Below are 21,136 nucleotides of genomic sequence, written 5' to 3' on the forward strand. Positions count from 1 at the left end.
TTTATCTGCGTGGCGTACTGTTCGTGGTGCTCGCGTTACACAAATGTGAAACGAAAAAAGGTAGGTCGTTCTTATTGGCTGAGCGGACTCTCGCTCCGCTAATGTACCTGTCCAAAGGTGAAATGTTGCAGGACGACGTTTCTGCTCGTAGCGCTTAATGGTTCATTTTCCTGTTCAATCCGACTGTCAAAAGGAGAATAGATCCAGGAGACTGTCTTTGGCCTTGACTGGTCTCTCTCCCTCTCTCGTTTTTCAGATTCTCTCTCAGTCTCACCTTTGGCACCAGACGACCCAAGGCCACAGACACACCTCTGTCAGGGTGCGATGAAGAGAGTGGGCTTGTGTAGCCTTGTGTATAGGGCTACATACAGAGTACAGGAAACTGAATGGCAAGTTCGAGGTTCAAAAGGTTGAAGGCGAGAGTTAAAACAAGGCAGGGCGGGTGAGATGCTGCTGCTGCTGCTGCTGTTGTTCGCTGTGGTAAAGCTGGCCTGGCCCGGTGGAGGTGGTGGGCAGCGTGGGGGGCTTGTCTGGCAGCGAGCGCTGGAGGCCTGGAGCCTGTCTGCGGTGATGGTGGGGCAGTGAGAGGGTGATGAGCGGGGCAAGCAGGGTCTGGGCGTTGGCCGCGCGCGGAAGGGTGTGGTCGCTGTCCTGTTGCGCTCGTGTTACTGTGGGCAGCAAGCGAGCGAGGCAGGCTGAGGCAGGGGTTGGGGTGGGGGGGGGTGGCGGGTCAGGAGTGGGCGGAGCTTCGGCTGTAGAAGCAGGTCAAAGCTGCAGCAAACGTCAGGGAAGGCACTTCCTCTGGGGAGAGAGAGAGAGAGAGAGAGAGAGAGAGAGAGTGAGAGAGAGAGAAAGAGAGAGAGAGGCAAAGAACAGAAATAGAAAGTAAGAAGGAGAGAGAGAGAGAGAATGAAAGATGGAGGCAAACAGAGAAAATGAAGAGATTAGCCCAGTGTTATCGCCTTTCAAAGAATACTTATGCAGTTTATTTCTTCTTCCCATTCATTTCTGATTGATGGTCGTGCTCGGCTCCCCTCTGACCTGGCAGCGGTATTCTAAGCTGTTCAGCTCATGCCATCGCAGAGCAGAGCTATGCAGCTGTGGGAACGAAGAATATTTTAAAATGTCAGCAATGTAGGGGTGTCTGCTAAAACAAATACAACTTTCACCCGCCCTGCACTCTAAACACACACTGCATGCACGAGCGTGCGCACGCGCTCAACACGCCACGCCACGCCACACCACTCCAACACACTCTCTCTCTCTCACACGCGCGGCAGCCAGAGACACAAGTGCACAATGTGGCCCATTCACAGCTTTCCACCACTTGCTTGGTCAAAGCAGGAAAAATCTAATCAAATCCCATATCACTTACAGTCGAGTATGGCAAAGCCGGCCACGGCAAATCTATTTAGAGAGAGGAGAAAAGAGAGAGAGAGAGAGAGGGGACGGGAGACGGAGAGAGAAGGAAGGCAGAGTGAAAGTAAAGGGGGAAGTGGAGGCAGGGCAGGAGGGAGGGTTTGTCATTTCCCTTCTTACGAAGCGGTGTGTGCTGAGCGGGAACCAATGACAGGCCGCGGAGTTGCAGCAACATTTCTGGGCTTAGCGCCAGGTGAGGGCAAGGGGGAGGAGCAAAGAAGAGGTTGACCTGCCTTGCCTGCTACTAGGAAGAGAGAGAGAGAGAGAGAGAGAGAGAGAGAGAGAGAGAGAGAGAGAGAGAGAGAAAGACATGAAGGAAAGTAAATGAGAGAGAGAGGAGAAAGTGAGAGAGAGATAGAGAAACAGAAGTAGAGGAAGACCAAACAAACCACGCTTGTTGCTCTTGACAACTATCTGCTTTTTGGAAGCAGATGGTAATACACTATCTCATGTTTTCCCTCTTTGTGTGATCAACAGTTCACAACCTTATTTGGTGAGCGACTCGCCACATTTCGACTCGCCACAAAATACAGAATCCTTATTTTTTCTTTTTTTAATATCCCATATACTTTTTTTATTAAAAAATAAACTTTTTTCCCCCTTTTTTTTAACCCCCTTTTATCCCAATGTAGTCAGTGTGCCAATTCATTTCTCCCATTGCTTAGCCACTGCTGTTGTACCTTACTGGCTCACCTGCCAGTGAGGAGCCCGCACTGGGACGTGCCCCCACCACCTCCGTCCTATACTCCTCCCGTTCAACATTCCCTGCTGACAGGCACCGTCCCAGCCCGTAGAAGTATGTGCGGTGACAAAGATTCCCCTCCCTTCCCCAGCTTCCCTCCCCCGAACATGGACAATTGTGTTTGTACTGTATAGATAGATGCTTCGACAAGCCGGATGCACCACGCTGAATTCAAACCCCTATAGACTCCGTGCTGGTGGACTGCTACTTTACCCCTGCGTCACCTGAGCACCTCATATGCATATAAACTTAAAGAGGTATGAAAAGGTCTCTGCATGTGTATATATATATATATCTGTCCTAAGGGAAACTTTAAGTCCTCTATCTTCACTTGAAGTAATACTGTATACTGTATTTGCAACTGTACTCTTCTACACATACTGTACTGTACATTACGTCTACAGCTACGTATATTCCTCTGCGTCCTTCCACATCTTCACATAACCACTTTAAGTCGTAAGTCTATATACTTTAGCGGAAAATAACCGTGCTTGTAGTTCTGCTAATGTTTCTATTAGATGAAATTTGCCCAAAATAGAGATGCCAAGGTTAATATGGTTAAATATCAACCATAATGTTTGTGCATACCTCTACTTAATCTGTTAGATTATGCCATTGACGCAAACGGCAAGTGAACTTCCAATATGTTAATATGCAGTACAATATGTTATCATATTTACTATTCTACTTTCATTTCAACACCCTTAAATAATTCACAGATGAGTTCACGGGGAGAGGAAGGTATAGACAGTACAGTACGTTTCTCACCCAGTATGTCGTATACACACCAGTGAAAATATTGCATGGGTTTGGCGAAGGGGAATTTGAACGTTTCGGGTCCCAGGGGGGCCCCTCTCTCTCTCTCTTATCACAAGGCCAGGGTAAACCACACCCTCTCCAGAGACAGTGCTTTCCTAGAACACCATGTGTGCCTTCAGCAGCAGTGGTGGTAAGTATTAGTATCAAAAAGTACTTCAAGTACCAAAAGTAGGAAGTACTCATTATGCAGAATGTCCCATTTCAGTTAAGTTTTCAAAAGTATAAAATGTATACAAATCTTTTGGCTATTTTATTTCAAATGGCCGAAATATATATAGGGTTGAAATGATTAATGTATGTTTTGCAATAATAATCAAAATCTACAAAGTAACTAGTAACTAACGTTTTCAAATAATTGTAGTGGAGTAAAAGTACAATATTTGCCTCTGCGATGTAGTGGACTAGAAGTAAAAGTACCGAAAATTAGAAATACTCCAGTAAAGTAAAAGTACCTCAAAATTGTACTTAAGTACAGTACTTCAGTAAATGTACTTAGTTACTTTACACCATTGTTCAGCAGCGCTATGCACCACAACCCAATACTGAATGCAACACTGTATATATCGCCCTGCAGCAGCTCAGCCCCCGTCATGATGACCCAGCAGCGTGGAGGATATATGTTTAGAGAGAGAGAGAGAGAGAGACAGATGGACCTAGCTTACCTTGTGTGACCCATAGAAGTGAACCCCATGTACTATATAGCAGCTGTACTGCTTGAAATGACCTTTTAGAATGATAAGAGCTGACACTCAGGCAGACACACGTGCATGTGTCCTTGTACACACACGCACACACAGGCACACACACACACACACACACACACACACACACACACACACACACACACACACACACACCATATTATTTCTGTATCACAGAGGGGAAACTAGGCCAATCAGTATATAGTTGCTGTCGGGCAGAAACCTCTTATCTCCATATTATAACTTTTTGTGTTTTTCCGTAAATGAACGCCCTACTTGATCATACTACAGCATCACACAAACACATCCAAAGTAGCAGATCCACAAGCTCGTGGTTAGTGCACGTACAACACAGGCTCTAATACATGACAGCAAGTCCCCGGTTCGATTCCTGGCCACCACCGGATTTGCTGCGTGTCAATTCAATTCAATTCAATGGAGCTTTATTGGCACGAGAAAACATACGTTTACGTTGCCAAAGCAAGTGTCAAAATATAATAAAAAAAACTGTTGAAAATGGGTTAAGTATATTGTCCATGTCACTCTCCTACTCTCTCTCAATGTTTCCTGTCTCTCTCCACTGTCCCTGTCAAATTAAAGGCTCAGAAAAGCCCCGCCCCCCAAAACACTTGCACTTAACACTATGGAACCATTGTGCATATCATCTCACTGTCCTATATATACACAGCATAAGAAAGTTATTCATTTATTTCACGGATTATCACATTCTCTAAACCGATTTCAAAGTCATTAAACAATTACTGTGGTCATTTTCCCTGACGGCTTCTCATTTTCACGGCAGAAGCATTAGAGTGGGTGTCAAGTGTTCCTTGTTGTGGACATTTCATTTTGAGAGCGGAACTCTGCAAACACAGACCGATACCGCTATTTGCTTGTGTTACTCCGGACATGCGTCTGAACTCCCCTGTTCATCAGTTGAGATGAATACGTCATGTCGGCCCATAGTCTAAAAACCTTCTGTGTGTAGACCTATGAGCCCCATGGTTTGTGGTTTCAACCTCAGATCATGTTGATGATGTGAAATGTGTTTATTGCCATAAGCTACTCTCATAAGGCCTGGTGGATGTGCACCTTTCACATTGCCCAAATATACCAAATATAGTCATAAAATAGGGCTGCAATAGTTAATCTTATTAATGAATTTAATCGATTATATAAAATAATACATTTTAATTATCTTTAACCAATTAAACGCTAAATACTTTGTTGACCGGAGTCCCACAGGGGTCTATACTAGGCCTTATCCTTTTTTCCCTCTACAGCAGATATCTTCGCCAAAAATGGTCAATCCAACGGGTAGCGTTGAAACGCATTGTATGCTTGCAGATTATGCTACTTTTCTGGATGACCCCCCCAGAAAAAGGACGCTAGGGTTCAATTAGTTAAATAGTAAATAATAACTTTTTGCGGGTGAACGTTACTAGACTGCATTATGGTGTGTGATAAGAAACTTAAGCTTGTAAATCATTCATGCCTTCCATACTATGTTAAAGAGCTTCTGGAAAAACCAAACAAACATTTCAGTCACTTCAGCTTTGCACATAATGGACAGTCCATTATGAGACATGACCTTTGACATGATCTAAATGTCTCAATAGAAAAAAATACAACCACCCCAAAAGTTATATTGTATTAACTTTAAATCAAACCAGAGAAATTGATGGCTTGATGAATAAAAGGCTGACAGCCGACAACCCCCCCCCCCTCCCCCCAACCTTTCCTACTTCTTGTGTTCTAGCAGACTGTCTAATCTGTTGCCATGGTTTCTACATTGACCACTTGAACCCCAGCATCCATATTCAGGGGGGGGAACATTAGCCCAAAAATAGCCCATCTACAAGTAGATCGGCTATCTTTGGCAAAGCGATCTGGTGTAGATGTGGGGAAAAAGTTACACAAAAGGTACACAGAGCCTATTCAGGTCCAATTCTAGAGGGTTTAAGTGCTTTAAGCCAGCTGAGCAGGTGTGTGCTACTCGTAGGCGGAAAAACGGCTCGGCCGCAGCGCGAGGCATCTTCAGAGCCCCCATTAGGATACATCATGTATGGACACGGGGACGTGGATCCTTCTTCCCCTATTGATTTATTCATCGCACCGGCCTTTGCATGTCAGAAAGCCGCTCCCTTCATCTAATTTGACGTCAACTGTCTCTGCCTTCTGTCTCCAAGGCATCCATCCCACTGTACATTTTCAAAGAGATTACTTTAATTCATACTTGATCGGTCTGGTCTGTTTTTTTGTTGTTGTCTTCCCCTGGAGGTAACACCGTTGCCCCCTCAATCTTTCCAGTTCTTTCCACCCTCCCTCAAAGCTCTTCCTCCTCCACCCCACTCAACCCCCATCCTTGTGCCCTCAATATGACTGTCTGTCTGGCAAGCACTCTCTCTCTCTCTCTCTCTCTCCCAGCATCCTTAGCAGCAGCAGCAGCAGCAGCACACTCCTTCAGTCTCCAAGGTCTAACAAGTTGGTGCAAGGTCAATAAGACTGCTAGAGGATGACAAGACAGATAGAGATAGAGGAATAGATAGAGACACAGAAAGAGAGAGATGAGAGAGAGAGACAGACAGACAGACAGAGAGATGCGTGGAGTAAGGTAGACAGAGCGATCAGAGTAAGGAGGGACAGACCGACTGAACAAGAGACCACCGTTTCCAGAGAAGCCCGTTGTTTTCTTCTGACCATGTGGCAAGAAGATGGTGAAATGGAGTCAGAAAGAAGGAATGAACCGAGAGATAGGGGAAGGTGGAGAGAGAGACAGGCAGACAGAGGGAGAGGAGAGAGAGAGAGAGAGAGAGAGAGAGAGAGAGAGAGAGAGTCTGTGATTTCTGTGGACCATGTGGCAGGAACATGACGCGTCTGGGAGCAGAGGAAAGCATGTCGACAGAGCATTGCCTTCAGCTCATCATGGTCATCTGACACCAGAGTCTCTCCGTACGCCTCAACGGCACAAAAACAAATTCTGACATGAAGCACAGGACCGCATGACTTTTACTTTCTGGGTTATGAGTCACTATCCGCTTTTCGCAACGAGTCACTAATAAAGACAGCGTGGTCTGAATCCACCCTTTGCCTACTATTGCGAAGGCACTTGGCCAGAAGTTTCGCGCACAGTTGACGGTGATGAATGATGCACTAGATATTATGAGGTATCCTTGAACATAGAGAGGGGTTTTGTTTTGAAGGCACACAAGCCACGGCCAACGGAAAGTTACAGCTCTGCGGAGGCTGCTAGCTAGCTAACTAATCCTGGGCTGGTCTCAGAGTTGTCATTGTGACTAACTGCTAGTACAGCCCTGCTCCCAGACAACAAGAAAGAGGGTGTGGTTCACAGCTATGATAAGGCTTCCTGAGGAATGACTGAATCATGCAAAATTAGCCTAGCTTTAACAACACGTTGCAGTGGGAATGTGTCGAATAAGTGTCGTATTCACCCTAACGGCAAATGGAAAACGGGTCTCTGCGGATGCAGCACAAGTTTAAATCAAAGTGAATCTCATAAAAGCAACATTAAAAGATTTTAAAAAGTTTTTATTTCAATCACTTTAAACCTGGCTGGCATCCCTATTTTGGGCAGAAATGTTCAAACATTATAAAAAATGCTGACAATAACAGATCAGTTCTTCATCGGCTATTTTCGCTATTCATCGTACAATGAAGTATAGCCCCCCTTATAGGGGGCTATACTTCATTGTACGTTAAGTTAACATAAAAGGTAATAGCTGGTATTGTCTCATCCCTCACAAAAGTAGCGCTAGCCGGCTTCACTAACAAAAGCCCGTAGCTGCTATTTTCAGCCTGACTGCAGAGAAAGAAGCCACAGTTTAAATCTCCCCTGGCTTTGGCGTTGTTCAGTAAAGCAGTGGTTTCAGCATATTGACAGAGGTGGAGTCAGGGTGACAGTGTGCTGAGACAGGTCATCACGGTGGAGGGCGTTGGAGGTAATGCAACACCGAAGGCCTCAAACTGCTGCTGCAACTGGTGCTGGGAGAGAGCGCTGCTGCGGTTCCATGTGTTTGCAATATCACATGCCAATAATGCCCTCCCTGACCCCGTACATACACATGTGAGCATGCATACACACACTAATCCACTGATTTACAGACAACAGCACACTATCTCTCTGTCTCACTGCCTCTCACGCCCTCACGCCCGCCCGCACACCCGCCCGCACGCACGCACACGCACGCACGCACACGCACGCACGCACGCACGCACGCACGCACGCACGCACGCACGCACGCACACACACAGCAGGAGCTGCCAGCCAGTCTATCCACTATTCCTCTCCTGTGACACACAGCTATACATCTCAGAGTAAACAGCGTTTCCTTGACAACGGCACTTCCCTTGTTGGTGGAGAGCTAAGAGACAGTGAGGTCCAGAAAAATGACCGCAGGCCAGGCCAAGGACAAGGGCTGAGGCTATACCACACAGCACAACGCCCTAACAGAGAAGAAATAACACACACACACACACACACTAGGGGTGGGGAGACCTCATAAAGGATTGATGTGCACTTCTCATGGATATGCTACTTACTTATTCACTGGGAATTTTTCCTATAGATAGGTCATATTGGCTCGTGGCGTCAGCAGGGAAGCACGCTATCAGTCCTCATTCAGTTTTTCGTAAACCATAGGCAATGCTATTGTTGTCACTGTCCTCGTCGTCACCATTATGATCATCATTAACCAACCATTCCTTGGCAATTGCATTAGCCGATTGGTTTGTCACAGGATTAGCTAATGTGTCGGTGAAAGAGAGTTTGTGGTCAGGAACGCGCAACAAACAATGGCTATTGATGCGCCAGAGAGCTAACCTCTGGAGACAATGAGATCTGTTGTACAGCAAAATGGTGCGCGTGCACGCACACACACACACACACACACACACACACACACACACAGGCCATGCAAACACACGCATACAACAATGTGTTACTGATATATGCTTAGGCTTCTGTGTGGGTGTATGACTGTGTTTGTGTCAGTGTGCCCCTATAGTATCTGTGTGTCTGAGACATTTTGTGTCTATGCATTGTGTGTGTGTGTGTGTGTGTGTGTGTGTGTGTGTGTGTGTGTGTGTGTGTGTGTGTGTGTGTGTGTGTGTGTGTGTGTGTGTGTGTGTGTGTGTGCGTGTGCGCGCGCATGTGCGTGTGCGTGCATGCGTGTGTGTGTGTGTTTAACTCAGCAAACATGGAGGATAATTGACCATATTCACTCGGCGGCCATTTTGCTCCTATGGTCAATAGCTTTCCTGATGGTTTAATGAGTGGGTCATTGGCTCACATTCATGTTGTCTGAATCATTATGATGAAAAATGGTCCAGTCTCCGCAGCTCAGCGACTGCATTCTCAATAACAGAGAACCTAGCGCTGCTGGCTTGTCTATCTAGCGTGGGTAAAGTTAGCTTGTCTAACTAGGTTGCCATCTTCATCTTCTATATTGTTCTACAACATAGAACAATTAAGCCCTGATTTATACTAACTTGCATGACAGTGTTGTGCATCGCAAATAGCAGATCTAGAAGCTCACAATGTGTCACATGCGTTTTTATGAGATGCGCGACACAATGCGCAACCAACTATAAATCAGGCATAAGTCTATTATACCTCTACGCCATGCGGCAAACCTATATCTTTAGCTAACTGTACAGTACACATAATGTAACATGGAGACTTATCATAAAACCACAGTTCTGTGCCATGAGCACAGAGCAGTAAGCCCAGTAAGCCCACATGTGTGTTGTGACTGTAGCAAGTGTTCTAATGACATGCCCTTTTAAACATGAGATCTATAGCTTTGTATCTACAGTGAGGATTTCATTTCCATATTGTACATACAGCCCAGGATTGAAGGCGATTCATTCATAGGCTTGTAGGCTACATAATTTAATCATGTATACCATATGCCACTGGGACATACTGTATAGCGTAGCACATAAGCCAAGCATCACTCATTGATGTAATAGTGGTCAATTTAATCTAGTGTCGGCCAACGTAATCTCTCGGACATTGGCGATCAATAGAATTTTCATATCAGACAATGGTTCTCTGTGAGGGAAGACTATGTTCACTCTTGTATAATGTGCCACTGAACCGCCTGCGTAGTGCCACGGCCACAGGCTATAATATATTTCTGTGACCAGAACAGGAAACGCAGTTTCCATGATAGAATTGTACCGTTTACTGCATCATAACAGAGAGCCAAACAGAAGAGAGAGAGAGGGTCCAAAGTGATGGTATTATTAAACTTTATAGGCCTCTGTTACTTTCCCTCAAAGGTATAGGTTTGATATGTGTGAGGTTTACTGTGGTGGGGGGGGGCATGCAGGGGCTGATGTAACCTGGGTCCAGGGAAACAACGGTAGGCCTGTGTTGACACACAGAAAGAAAAACAGTGACTAACCACTTAGCGCTGACTTCCATAACCAGCAGCACAGACAAGGACTTAATATTGCTATGCTATTCTTCAGTGTATAGCTCAACATTGTCATTGTGTCCACTATTAGCTGATGGCCTGCTGCAATGTTTATTTGTGACCCAAAAGTGTCTCGCAAGAGGCTCTGACAGGGTCACTGACAAAAAGCCAATGTCAAAAGATTCATATTGTGTTATACTGTTATGTAATATGCTGGCTCTCGACTTTATGATCAAGTTGACCGGTTGTTCGCTCATTCATCTATCTAAAAAAAAGAATAGAAACAGTTAATTGTCATAACAGCATAGCATAACAGCAGCATATGCTAATAAATATTAGATTGAATTGGTTGTATAACAACATACCATAGTAGTGTCACAGATACAATTCAATCCAGTCTGTCAACACATACTGTGTGACAGACTATAATATGCATGCATAATTTAGGCACTTACATGTGCGAGATCAGAGTAAAGAATAGTTTAAGGCTGTAATGTGGTCGGTGACATGGATGATGGGTGGTTGTAAAGACAGTAGGAACATATCTGTAGAAAAGGAGTCATCTTGTTATAAAGGATTAACCTGTCAGTGAGATGCAGCCATCCACATAATCCTGTCTGTAGGGCAGAGCCCGGGCCGAATGTATGCAGAGATATATGCACAGGAAACACGTATAGCAGCTATACATCTTTCAGCCACACTGTCTTTGTGGTGTATTTAGGAGTTAGCATGGTCATTTAGCAACACGCTCCACAAGCTGTTACACAGACTTTTGTCCGATTTATATTTAGCCGTGCGAGGGTGCCGCGCGCCGAAAATAGCAGATTTACAAGCTCACAACATGTCACAGCAAGGCGCTGCAACGCATTGTGAGCTTGTAGATCAGTTATTTTCGGCACGCGACGCCGGCGCGCAACTGAGTATAATGGGACTTTAAGTGGGACAGAGCTAGCCATCACTCAACAGCGCAATCAGTAGTACACCTGACCGTGAGTGTGTGTGTGTGTGTGTGTGTGTGTGTGTGTGTGGGTGTATGTACAGTATGTCTGTACTGTATGTCTGGTCTTGTGTGGACAGACACTGTGTACTGTATGTCTGTCTCGTGTGGATGCGTCTGCTACCGTCTGAGCCACACACCAATCCCCTTAAGTCACAACAACAACATTCCTCATCATGGCCCCAACCACCGGCTCTCCACCGAGAGAGGAAACCCAGGGGAGGTGAGGTGTGTGTGTGTGTGTGTGTGTGTGTGTGTGTGTGTGTGTGTGTGTGTGTGTGTGTGTGTGTGTGTGTGTGTGTGTGTGTGTGTGTGTGTGTGTGTGTGTGTGTAGGGGGGGGTAGATCAACAAAGAGAGGGGAGAAGAACGAAAATGCAAGAAGCATATGAGGAAACAGTGTCACGCTAATGAACAGCCTGCACTTTGCCACAGTAACAACTCCATCTCTGGACAACATTAAGTCTCCCTCGTTATTCAAATGGTAGGTGAAGGAAGGCGTTGTCCGCTGACACAACAAAACCATGCGTCTGTGCGTGTGCGTGTGCGAGTGTGTGTGTGTGTGTGTGTGTGTGTGTGTGTGTGTGTGTGTGTGTGTGTGTGGGTGTGTGAGTGTGTGTGTAATATGAGCATTTTCACATGATAAATCTCTGTACTCTTGTATCTGCCAAATGAGCAACTATCGTTCCAATCAGTTTTTTATCTTGGACTCGCCAATACCGTGGAGTAAAACTGAACTCAGAAAACCCACAACTCACACAGACACAGATAAGCAGGAAGGGACAATCTTCAAGAAAGTCGTTAATGTACTTACTTGTTTTACTGCTGTTTATAACACCGACAACAAGTAAAAACTTTACTTGATCTGCTTCTCTTTCTTTCTCACCCTCCCTCCCTCTCGTTCTTCCTTCTCTCTTAAACTTTCCTCCTCTCTCTGAGTTACTCCCCCTCTGTGAGACGCACATAAACACACACACACACACACACACACACACGCACGCGCGTGTGCGTGCGCGCACACACACACACACACACACACACACACACACACACAGTCCCACAGACAGAGCCACCCTCTCACACTCACACTCTCTCATACACACACACACAGACACACACACACACTTTCTCTCTCTCTCCTCCTGTGACCCGGAATGCTTGGCGAGGTTCTACTGTACTGAAATACTGTGCTCGCCATATAAGGCAGTGGCAGCTTCACATGTCACACGTAATTTACATGTGGCAGGCGGGAGTTCACCTTACATGGCACACGTACAAACACAATTGCGAAAAAGCCACGCCGCCCCCTTCAGGCTGACAGAGTTTCTTGAAGAGAAAGAAAGAAAGTCTTGTAGATCGAGAGAGAAGTATCAAATTATCCAATTATTCAAGTAGTTGAACTGTTTAACTAGTTAAACAAGCCCGAGCCGGGATAACTCCCAACACGTCCCAGAGTGAGTCAGACAGAGGGAATGAAAGCTGAGTGGGAGATCTATCGATCCACTTCACTGCTTCCTGGAACAACCACTGCCCTCACACACACACACAACGCAACACACACGCACAGGCACACGCACGCATGCATGCACCCACGTACACCAGTAAAATGTTCTTGCTAACTAGCACTACCCTCAGGAAGTAGCTATTGTGTGACCTTCTGCTTTCAGCCAGGAATGTGCCCCACTGCTGTGTGTGTGTGTGTGTGTGTGTGTGTGTGTGTGTGTGTGTGTGTGTGTGTGTGTGTGTGTGTGTGTGTGTGTGTGTGTGTGTGTGTGTGTGTGTGTGTGTGTGTGTGTGTACGCACGCGCGCGTGTGCATTGACATGTGTGCCTTTGTATGTGTGCCTGTGTCTAAAAAGACAAGCCACAACAAACAGATGTTAGCCATCACACTCTCACTCACTCACACACACACACACACACACACACACACACACACACACACACACACACACACACACACACACACACACACACACACACACACACACACACACACACACAGACATACAGAGAGAGAGAGAGGGGGAGAGAGGGAGAGAGCGAGACAGCGAGACGCAGCAGACACTAAAGCAAACAACCTCCATATCTCTCCACCTTCTCTCCACCATACGGGCTCTACAGTACTTTGGAAAGTAAAACACTGCAGCACGCAGCGGAAAGAAAGATCTGGATGAATGACGAGAGAGTCTCAGAAACAGAGAGAGGAAAGAAAGACGAGAGAGAGAGAGAGAGAGAGGAATTTACACAGAGAGAAACAGGAGACCAGACAACGGTACAACTCACAGAACCCTTACCTCTCACATCGCTTTTCAGTTTCTGAGCCTGCTTCCGCTTGTCTGTCGACTCTGTGCGTGTGTGTCTGTGCGTGTGTCTGTGCGTGTGTGTGTGTGTGTGTGTTCAGACAGGCCGCGACAGCAGACCCCCAGGCACCGGCTGGACCATTCTGAGGCAGGAAGGCAGGCAGGCAAGAGCGCAGCGACCGACCGGCAGAATTACAAGAAGAAGAAGGGGACGACGAGGAAGAGGCAAGGCGATGAGGAAGAGGCAGGCAAAGTGAATCGGCGGTGAATGAGCACGAGAGCTGACCGCTGGAGTGTGTGAGAGAGAGTGTGTGTGTCCGTTGCAGCGTTGGCTCAGCGCGCTAGCGTCTCCCCCTCCCCTGCTCTCTCTCTCTCTCTCTCTCTCTCTCTCTCTCTATCTCTCTCTCTCTCTCTCTGTAGTGACTGAGCTGTGCTGTGCCGTGCTGTGCTATCCTGTGCCGGGCTGGGCTGCCTGCGTGTGTGTGTGTGTGTGTGTGTGTGTGTGTCTCTCTGGACTCCCCAGCCTCTGGATCGTCTGTCTGCAGCCTGCAGGAGAGCAGTGCTCGCTGGGCGGCAGTAGCAACAGCTGTGGACGAAGAGGAGGAGGAGGAGGAGGAGGAGGAGGAGTGGAGGACAGGAGAGGAGAACGAGGCAAAGGAGGAGGAGGAGGGGGGGCTCTGACTGCACTGGGCATACAGATCCTGCAGTCTCCCCCGCAGAGCCCCCCCCCCTACCCCACCCCTCCCCTCCCTCCTTTACTGAGGGCTGTGGCCACGCCCCCTAAAACAACACCAGGAAGTGCTGGCTCAGTTACAGCAACACTGGCCTTCCCTATATCCAGTCAGGCCGACGAAGGAGAGAGAGAGAAAACACACAGAGGGAGGGTGGAATGGGAAAAATAGAGCTAAGACAAGGGAAAGAAACTGGGCAGATTCCGAAAAAAAGAAAGAGAAAAAAAAGAGTCAAACAAGGAATGAAGGGAGGGTTAGATGTATCAGAAAGTGCCAGCGAAGACGGGGCGGAACGGAGGAAGAGAAAAATGAGGGAGGAGAGTGAAAGAAATGGGCGATGGGAAGGGGAGAAATGGTAGTGGGGGGAAGGAGTTGGAAAGAATCAAAAGATTTAGGGGAGTGAAGGAAATAATTATGGAAAAATTTACAGGGAGCTTGTGACAGATTACGTCTGGCTTCTCTCTCTATCTCCTCTCTCTCTCTGTTTTTCTGCTGTGGCATGCAACCCTCAGACACCTTGGCTCAGCCTCACTCACACACACACACACACACACACACACACACACACACACACACACACACACGCACACGGACACGCACACGCACACGCACTTCCTGCCCACATAGTGGAAACGAATTATATGTATATATATATATATAAATATATATGTATATATATGGAAAGATGTGGGCCAGTTCAATTTGCAATTACAGCTGCAGGTCAATGCTAATGCATAAAAGCTAAGTGGGACCACATTGAGAGGGAGTACTGCCTGCTTCTGTCTCAGTGTTCACTGCCTCCAGACCCCCCCCCACACCCCCCCCCCACACCCCATTCTGAGGAAAAGCCACATGAGCTGGGGGAACCGACGGGTGCTAGATTTGGACCTGATGCCGCAATATCCGGTAGCCATGGAGATAGTGGCCTTGGCGTCCACGAGGATCGAGTCAGATTGTGAGCTGCATGCTAAAGCCAAGTTGTTGCTGCTGCCGTTAATCTGATCGCGTTGTCTCTTTGCTCTCTGAATATGACCGTGTTTATTTATTGGAGACTGAGATTATAGTTAGTTACGAAGCAACACACTGCGATACTGCTGCGAGTTTAACGACTTTGTGAAACAGGCGGGAGAGTGACACTTTGTTCTGCGGTTTCATTTCCAATGACATCACACGCCGAAAATAAAAATTCAGTTCACTGCACTGGCTCTATACTGCCACAGTTCTGACCCGTATTGAAGTGCATATCTTGAAGTTTAACCCATTTAGACCTGAGGCCGATTTGAAAAACGCCGTCTAAATCCTAACCTAAGTCGACTTTCAAAGAATTTGAAAAGAATCCTGTTGCTATACATAGCTACATTTAAAATAACACAGACACTTTCCTGGTTTTAAAGGTATAACAACGTATAGGCTTTCCCGGTCTTAAAGGGGAATACCACTCATTTTCAACATTGAACTATGTCTTTAATACACCTTAGAGCTGTTGTGTGGAAATAAGAAAAAAGTCCCCCCCCCGTTCTATGTTGCCTAGAACTGGATAATTGACATACACGGGGTGTACTTTTGGCTGAGGGGGCGGAGCCAAAAGTACACCCTGCGTATGTCACTGATCACATGACCTCAATCAATTATCCAGTTCTAGGCAACATAGAAGGGGGGGGGTTTCTTATTTCCACACAACAGCTCTAAGGTGTATTAAAGACATAGTTCAATGTTGAAAATGAGTGGTATTCTCCTTTAATGGGTTAAGCCTGATTGCAGGAGGATACATACAGTAATGACTCTTAGCACATCACATCATTTCATCTTATTGAGTTATACTGAGTTAAGAATGAATGTTCATTGTTCAAACAAGACTTAGGGAAATGTATCCATGCCTTTATCTGCAGCAGGTTAGACTATAATTGCCTTCTCTCAAGTCTCTTCCAACAAAGATATCAGACAGCTACTACAGCCCATTGAAAATGCAGTTCTCTAGAGTTCTAACTAGATCTGAGAAAGCTGGACACATTACACCAATTCTCAGATCTCTTCACTGGCTTCTAGATAGACATAGAATAGATTTTTACGGCATGGCACCTAAGGGGGCGAGCATCTATAAAAGGGGGTGTGAGTGCGTGTGTGAGTGTGTGTTCAACAGGGACGCCACGCCATTATTAGAACCCATGTTGACAAAATATTGATCATCTTTAAATCACTCAACGGTTTCTAGGGCCAAATAAACTTGCCTTGCCTTAAAAAATGAATTGAAATACATAGAGATCAATATTTCTAGCTCATTTTCCAGCAGTGCGCAGCGCTATGCAGCGCTCCCAAATGCAGAGCTGGTGATAAGTCAGCTCAAATTCACACAGCTCGCCCCCTTAAACCCTGGGTGACAATGTGAGCCCCAGCTGTAGCGCTTCCACTTCACCTAGATGATGGGCTCAAAATGTCTCCACGCAATAAAGGAACACAGTGCTTCTTAAATTAAATCAAATAAATAAAGGTGTCAAACAGAGTCAAGGGAATTTTGGTTTCCAGTAGACGGTAAAAACACAAGCAGTGCAGAGTTCGATCCGTTTTACATGGAGCATACAGAGAGAGGTTGAGATCGCCTCCTGTGGAAATAAGCCCGCTGGGCACAAAGATGGCTGTGTTTCAGATTAGCGCAGATACAATTCCGCATGACTACTGGTGTGGTGGGGGTCAGGGTTGGGGGGGGATGGCAGGGGGACAGGTCAGGTCACTGCGACCCCCAAAACCAAGCAAAACGGAGAAACAAGGTGATTGATGTTGCTCTCCGGCTCCAAGGGGAGACACACAAACAACACACCCAAAGATCTGGGCTCGCTGTGAAACTCAGACATTGACGTGGAATTTCCCCTCTTTTTTACGCTGCTGACATCACACCAGTGCTTCTCTCTCTCTCTCTCTCTCTCTCTCTCTCTCTCTCTCTCTCTCTCTTTCTTGCCAGACCTTATTTCCTACTCATAGTAACTCATCTTTTGATACCTCAGTGCTTCTAGTAGCATCTCTTCACTCTCTCTCATATTTCCCTTTCTTGATATGGCTACATGTATTCCCCTAACGAACCACAACCGCTGGTCTATTTGTCACCAACCACAGTGCTGTATTAGTTTAGTCTAATTAAGGGCATGAGTGAGTGTACTGAAAAGCTTCACAGTTACCAGATGGTTTACTCGTTCGGCTTCATAAGTGTGTCATTCCATATATTTTATGATTAAATGCTAAAACAGAAGCCACTTTATAGGGAACATATTTTAGACTTCTTTTTTTATTTTTATCTCAAGTGAAGTTTGTCATGTTTTTACTTTACTTTACTCGCTATTCGCCTTGCCCCAAGTCGATAAGATGGCAGCGTGACAGTTGTTCTAGAAAAGACCAGTGATCTCACAGGGCTGTGTTTCAGTATGAGAGGAGAGCATGCAACAGGACGCGTTGAGAAAACTGTTTTCGAAACCAGCAGGCGGTCACACAGATGAACGTTAACTGATAGAGAACAGGAAGAGGTGTGTGTGTGTGTGTGTGTGTGTGTGTGTGTGTGTGTGTGTGTGTGTGTGTGTGTGTGTGTGTGTGTGTGTGTGTGTGTGTGTGTGTGTGTGTGTGTGTGTGTGTGTGTGTGTGTGTGTGTGTGTGTGTGTGTGTGTGTGTGCGTGTGTGTGTGTGTGTGTGTCTGTGTGTGTGTGTGTGTATAGATGGGGCAGTGTGGTTGAAAAAGCACCTCAGTGACCTCAAAAAATAAGTACGAAAAATCTCGCTTCATGGGGAAGCAGAGAACATTCTAGAACAGAATCCTCAAAATAGCCAACTGTCACTTTGATCTCATCGACGACTCATTGAGTATAATCCCACACTAACATGGTCAGTTATAACCTCCCCTCTCTTTTTGCCCATTTAAATCCTCCGTCTCCTCTCGGTTATTTTCTCTCCGACTTCCTTGGTTGAAGAACACAAGTCTCTACCCTAAGCTCTCCCTATAGTCTCAGCGTTTGACTATTTCCCAGCCTTCTGCAAATGACACTGGCTGGCTGATGTGAACTCTCACTCTACTGAGGAAATGTCCCAGAGCCTTTATGAGCCAAGCGCTGACGGCCCATCTATCACCAAGGCCACAGATACACATTACACTCCCATTACAGACCATCACAGTAACAACAGTACGCAGCCTCACAGTAAGGCCCCAAAGCACAACAACCGCAAAAGAGGAGCTATATTCAACGTCAGCCATTTTACAAACAGTTTGTGTTGGCGCTCACAGAATGACACAGCAGAATCAAGAGTAGGGGTATTTACTAACTACACGTACAGTAAAATGGCCACTGAATGTGTCATAACTCTTCTCAGTTCCACGCAGAGTTGTGAATAATCAAGTTTTAAGCTCATATTATTTCCAGTTGAGCTTAGAGAAATTAGAAAATGAGTTAAGTTATGGTTGCATAGATAAACGAAGCCAGCCAAGTGAGTTAAACAATGTTAAGTGATAATATAAAAGTGCAATTTAGTTATAAATGTGAGAGAAACAGCCAATGTTCATGCTAATTGCAAACAGGCATGTTCAATTTTAACAATACAAGCTATGGTTGATCTTTTGTAGACTACATCATGCCACAAGCACTTCTTTTGTAGTTTACCAGAATTTGCCGGTAGTTGTGTGAGTCCTTGCAGCCTACTGTGTGGTTCTCACTGAACGTTTTCCACTTTGACGCCGCGAAGGGAAGCAGGTGCTATTGAAGCTGTCAAGTTTGAAATACGGAGGGAGGAAATAGCATGCTGTATTGTCCCCGTCTGACACCACAGTATGTGTATGTGCCTGTTTCTCAGTGTTCACGCTTAGAGCTTATCTTGTAGATAAAATGAAAATGGATGGAAACACCCTAAGCAAAGAGGCCTTTCACTTGAGTTTCTGCCCTCGTGCCGTCTGCTGGTCAAATATAAAAGATCAAATACTTACGCGAGCACACTCATATCTTTCACCACAAGACACAAGCTCACAGCCATGCACCACAATATTCCATACAGTGGCTTTACTATTGCATAAAAGGTAAACAATCATTTTTGAATGTCGGAAAAGTAAGTGCAACAACGTCGTTCAAATCCCTTAGTTCAAAACACTCAATAACTACACACATACAGCAACAATTATGAGTTGTTTCAATGAGTTTTAGCCATTTGAACAGTAAGTAATCTTAGTTAGAGACATGTCTTACCTGGGGTGTCTGTCTAGCACTGACGTGCCACTGGGACAGACAGGGCTACTTCAACACAGGTCACGTTGCTGCAGTGCATTGTGGGAACAAACATCTTGATCTCTCTGCAACTTCCGCTAACCAACCCCCCCTCCCTCTCCCCTCCCCTTTTCTTGTTAAAACAGCGCCATTTGCTTGGTAACGGCCATATCACAAATGCGGTCGGGTTGACAGCGAGTCATCACTGCGCAACACCATGTCGCCATGACAACGACTCCTAATCTCATTTGCATCTCCAGGCTTGCATTATCTGCCGATGCCAAATATGGTAACCCCCTTATATGTCCTGCCCCTTTACTGTTTCTCCTTTCTTGTCACTTCCGCTTTCCTTCCATTCTCAAAACATTGCGCACGCGTACAAGTGTGTGTGTGTGTGTGTGTGTGTGTGTGTGTGTGTGTGTGTGTGTGTGTGTGTGTGTGTGTGTGTGTGTGTGTGTGTGTGTGTGTGTGTGTGTGTGTGTGTGTGTGTGTGTGTGTGTGTGTGTGTGTTTCGCAGGCACACATGCCACTTGTAGTCTATATGAGTGCGTGGAAAAGAGGAAGAGGTTGTGACATCTGACCAGCTTGCAGCCTCTCAGATAAGCTGTGAAACAGTTAAATGAAACAGGAAGTGGGGTTCGACTCCTGTGGAGAGAGACTGCGAAAGGGGAAGGGCATTTAGGTTATCCTAACCCCCCTGCCAGGTGCACTGTTAAAGGGTCTCAGTCAGTGTTGGCACATTTTCGCAAGAGAATCAAGCGGTCAGGTTGACAGAAACAAGCCCAAAAAGCGACTAGGACACACACAGCTATTTAAAAGCAATCTACTATTTTCAGAAAAATCTTGTAAAAGAAAAGTGAAAAATCTTGTAAAAGAAAAGTGAAATATTTGGAGTATTTTTTAAACATATTAACCACACAAATCTTGTATGGGAGGTCCCTGGTACAAAGTATTTTCAGATGGGGGTCTACAGCCAAATACATATTAAAGCGGCACTATGTAACTTTATTAAATGAATAAAATGTAATTTTGTGTATGGTAGAGTATGTTAATACAATATAACTTTTACAATTTGGGTGGTTGTTCTGTATCTTGACATTTAGATAGGCCATGTCTCACCTAGACACAGGATCTGACACGAATTTTGACCTGATGGTCAAGATCTAATTTCTTCTCTGAGCAAGCAGACAGGCTCTATTAGCTCAATGGTAAACGTTTCAGCACTTGTGCAGGAAACCGGGTTCAAATCCGGGGTAGAAGAGGAAAGTTACATAGTGCAGCTTTCATTTGGGGGTCCTTGACATGAAAATGTTTAAGGAAGGAAGCCCAAATAAGCAACTGCACTTTTAGAAACAACCCCCCAAAAAAACGCAACCGGCAACTATCAATATTTAACGAGCAACTTTACAGAAAAACAAGCCTAAATGTCACTTGTAATAAGCAGACGTGGCAACACTAGCTGGTTTCAGCCCCGCCACCCCACACACCTTAGTTCCTCTTCAGTAGGGGTGGTGTGGGCAGATGGTCTCCTCCTCTCCTCCCCTCTGTGCCACGTCAGTCAAACTGTCACTGGTAGGTTGAGACGGGCTCCCTGGAGCCCAGACTCAGCAGTGCTCTGCTCAGCACCTGTCTGCCACTGCCAACACACAGACAGAGAGAGAGAGACAGAGAGAGAGACAGAGAGAGAGAGAGAGAGAGAGAGAGAGAGAGAGAGAGAGAGAGAGAGAGAGAGAGAGAGAGAGAGAGAGAGTCAATCACC

General features: G+C 45.9%; 1 protein-coding gene across 11 annotated transcripts in view; it reads right to left on the reverse strand.

Annotated features, from left to right (window-relative positions):
- Positions 1 to 19,380, reverse strand: part of mbnl1 (muscleblind-like splicing regulator 1) — a 62,141-nt gene extending 42,761 nt beyond the window's left edge. For 3 of the 11 annotated variants that reach the window (XM_080440433.1, XM_080440431.1, XM_080440430.1), the window contains exons 1-2: positions 13,413 to 13,982; positions 1 to 801 (exon numbers count right to left, since the gene is read on the reverse strand). The exon at positions 1 to 801 is cut by the window's left edge and continues 287 nt beyond it. The gene's annotated coding sequence lies outside the window, so the exon portion shown is untranslated. Of the gene's footprint in view, positions 802 to 11,930; positions 12,055 to 13,412; positions 13,986 to 19,359 lie in introns of those variants that run through there. The other 8 variants (XM_080440426.1, XM_080440435.1, XM_080440434.1 and 5 more) reach the window with 6 other exon arrangements.
- Positions 19,381 to 21,136: the final 1,756 nt, after the last annotated feature.

This window comes from Gymnoscopelus braueri (genome assembly GCF_963280865.1).
Source record: "Gymnoscopelus braueri genome assembly, chromosome: 10".
Lineage (NCBI taxonomy): Eukaryota > Metazoa > Chordata > Actinopteri > Myctophiformes > Myctophidae > Gymnoscopelus > Gymnoscopelus braueri.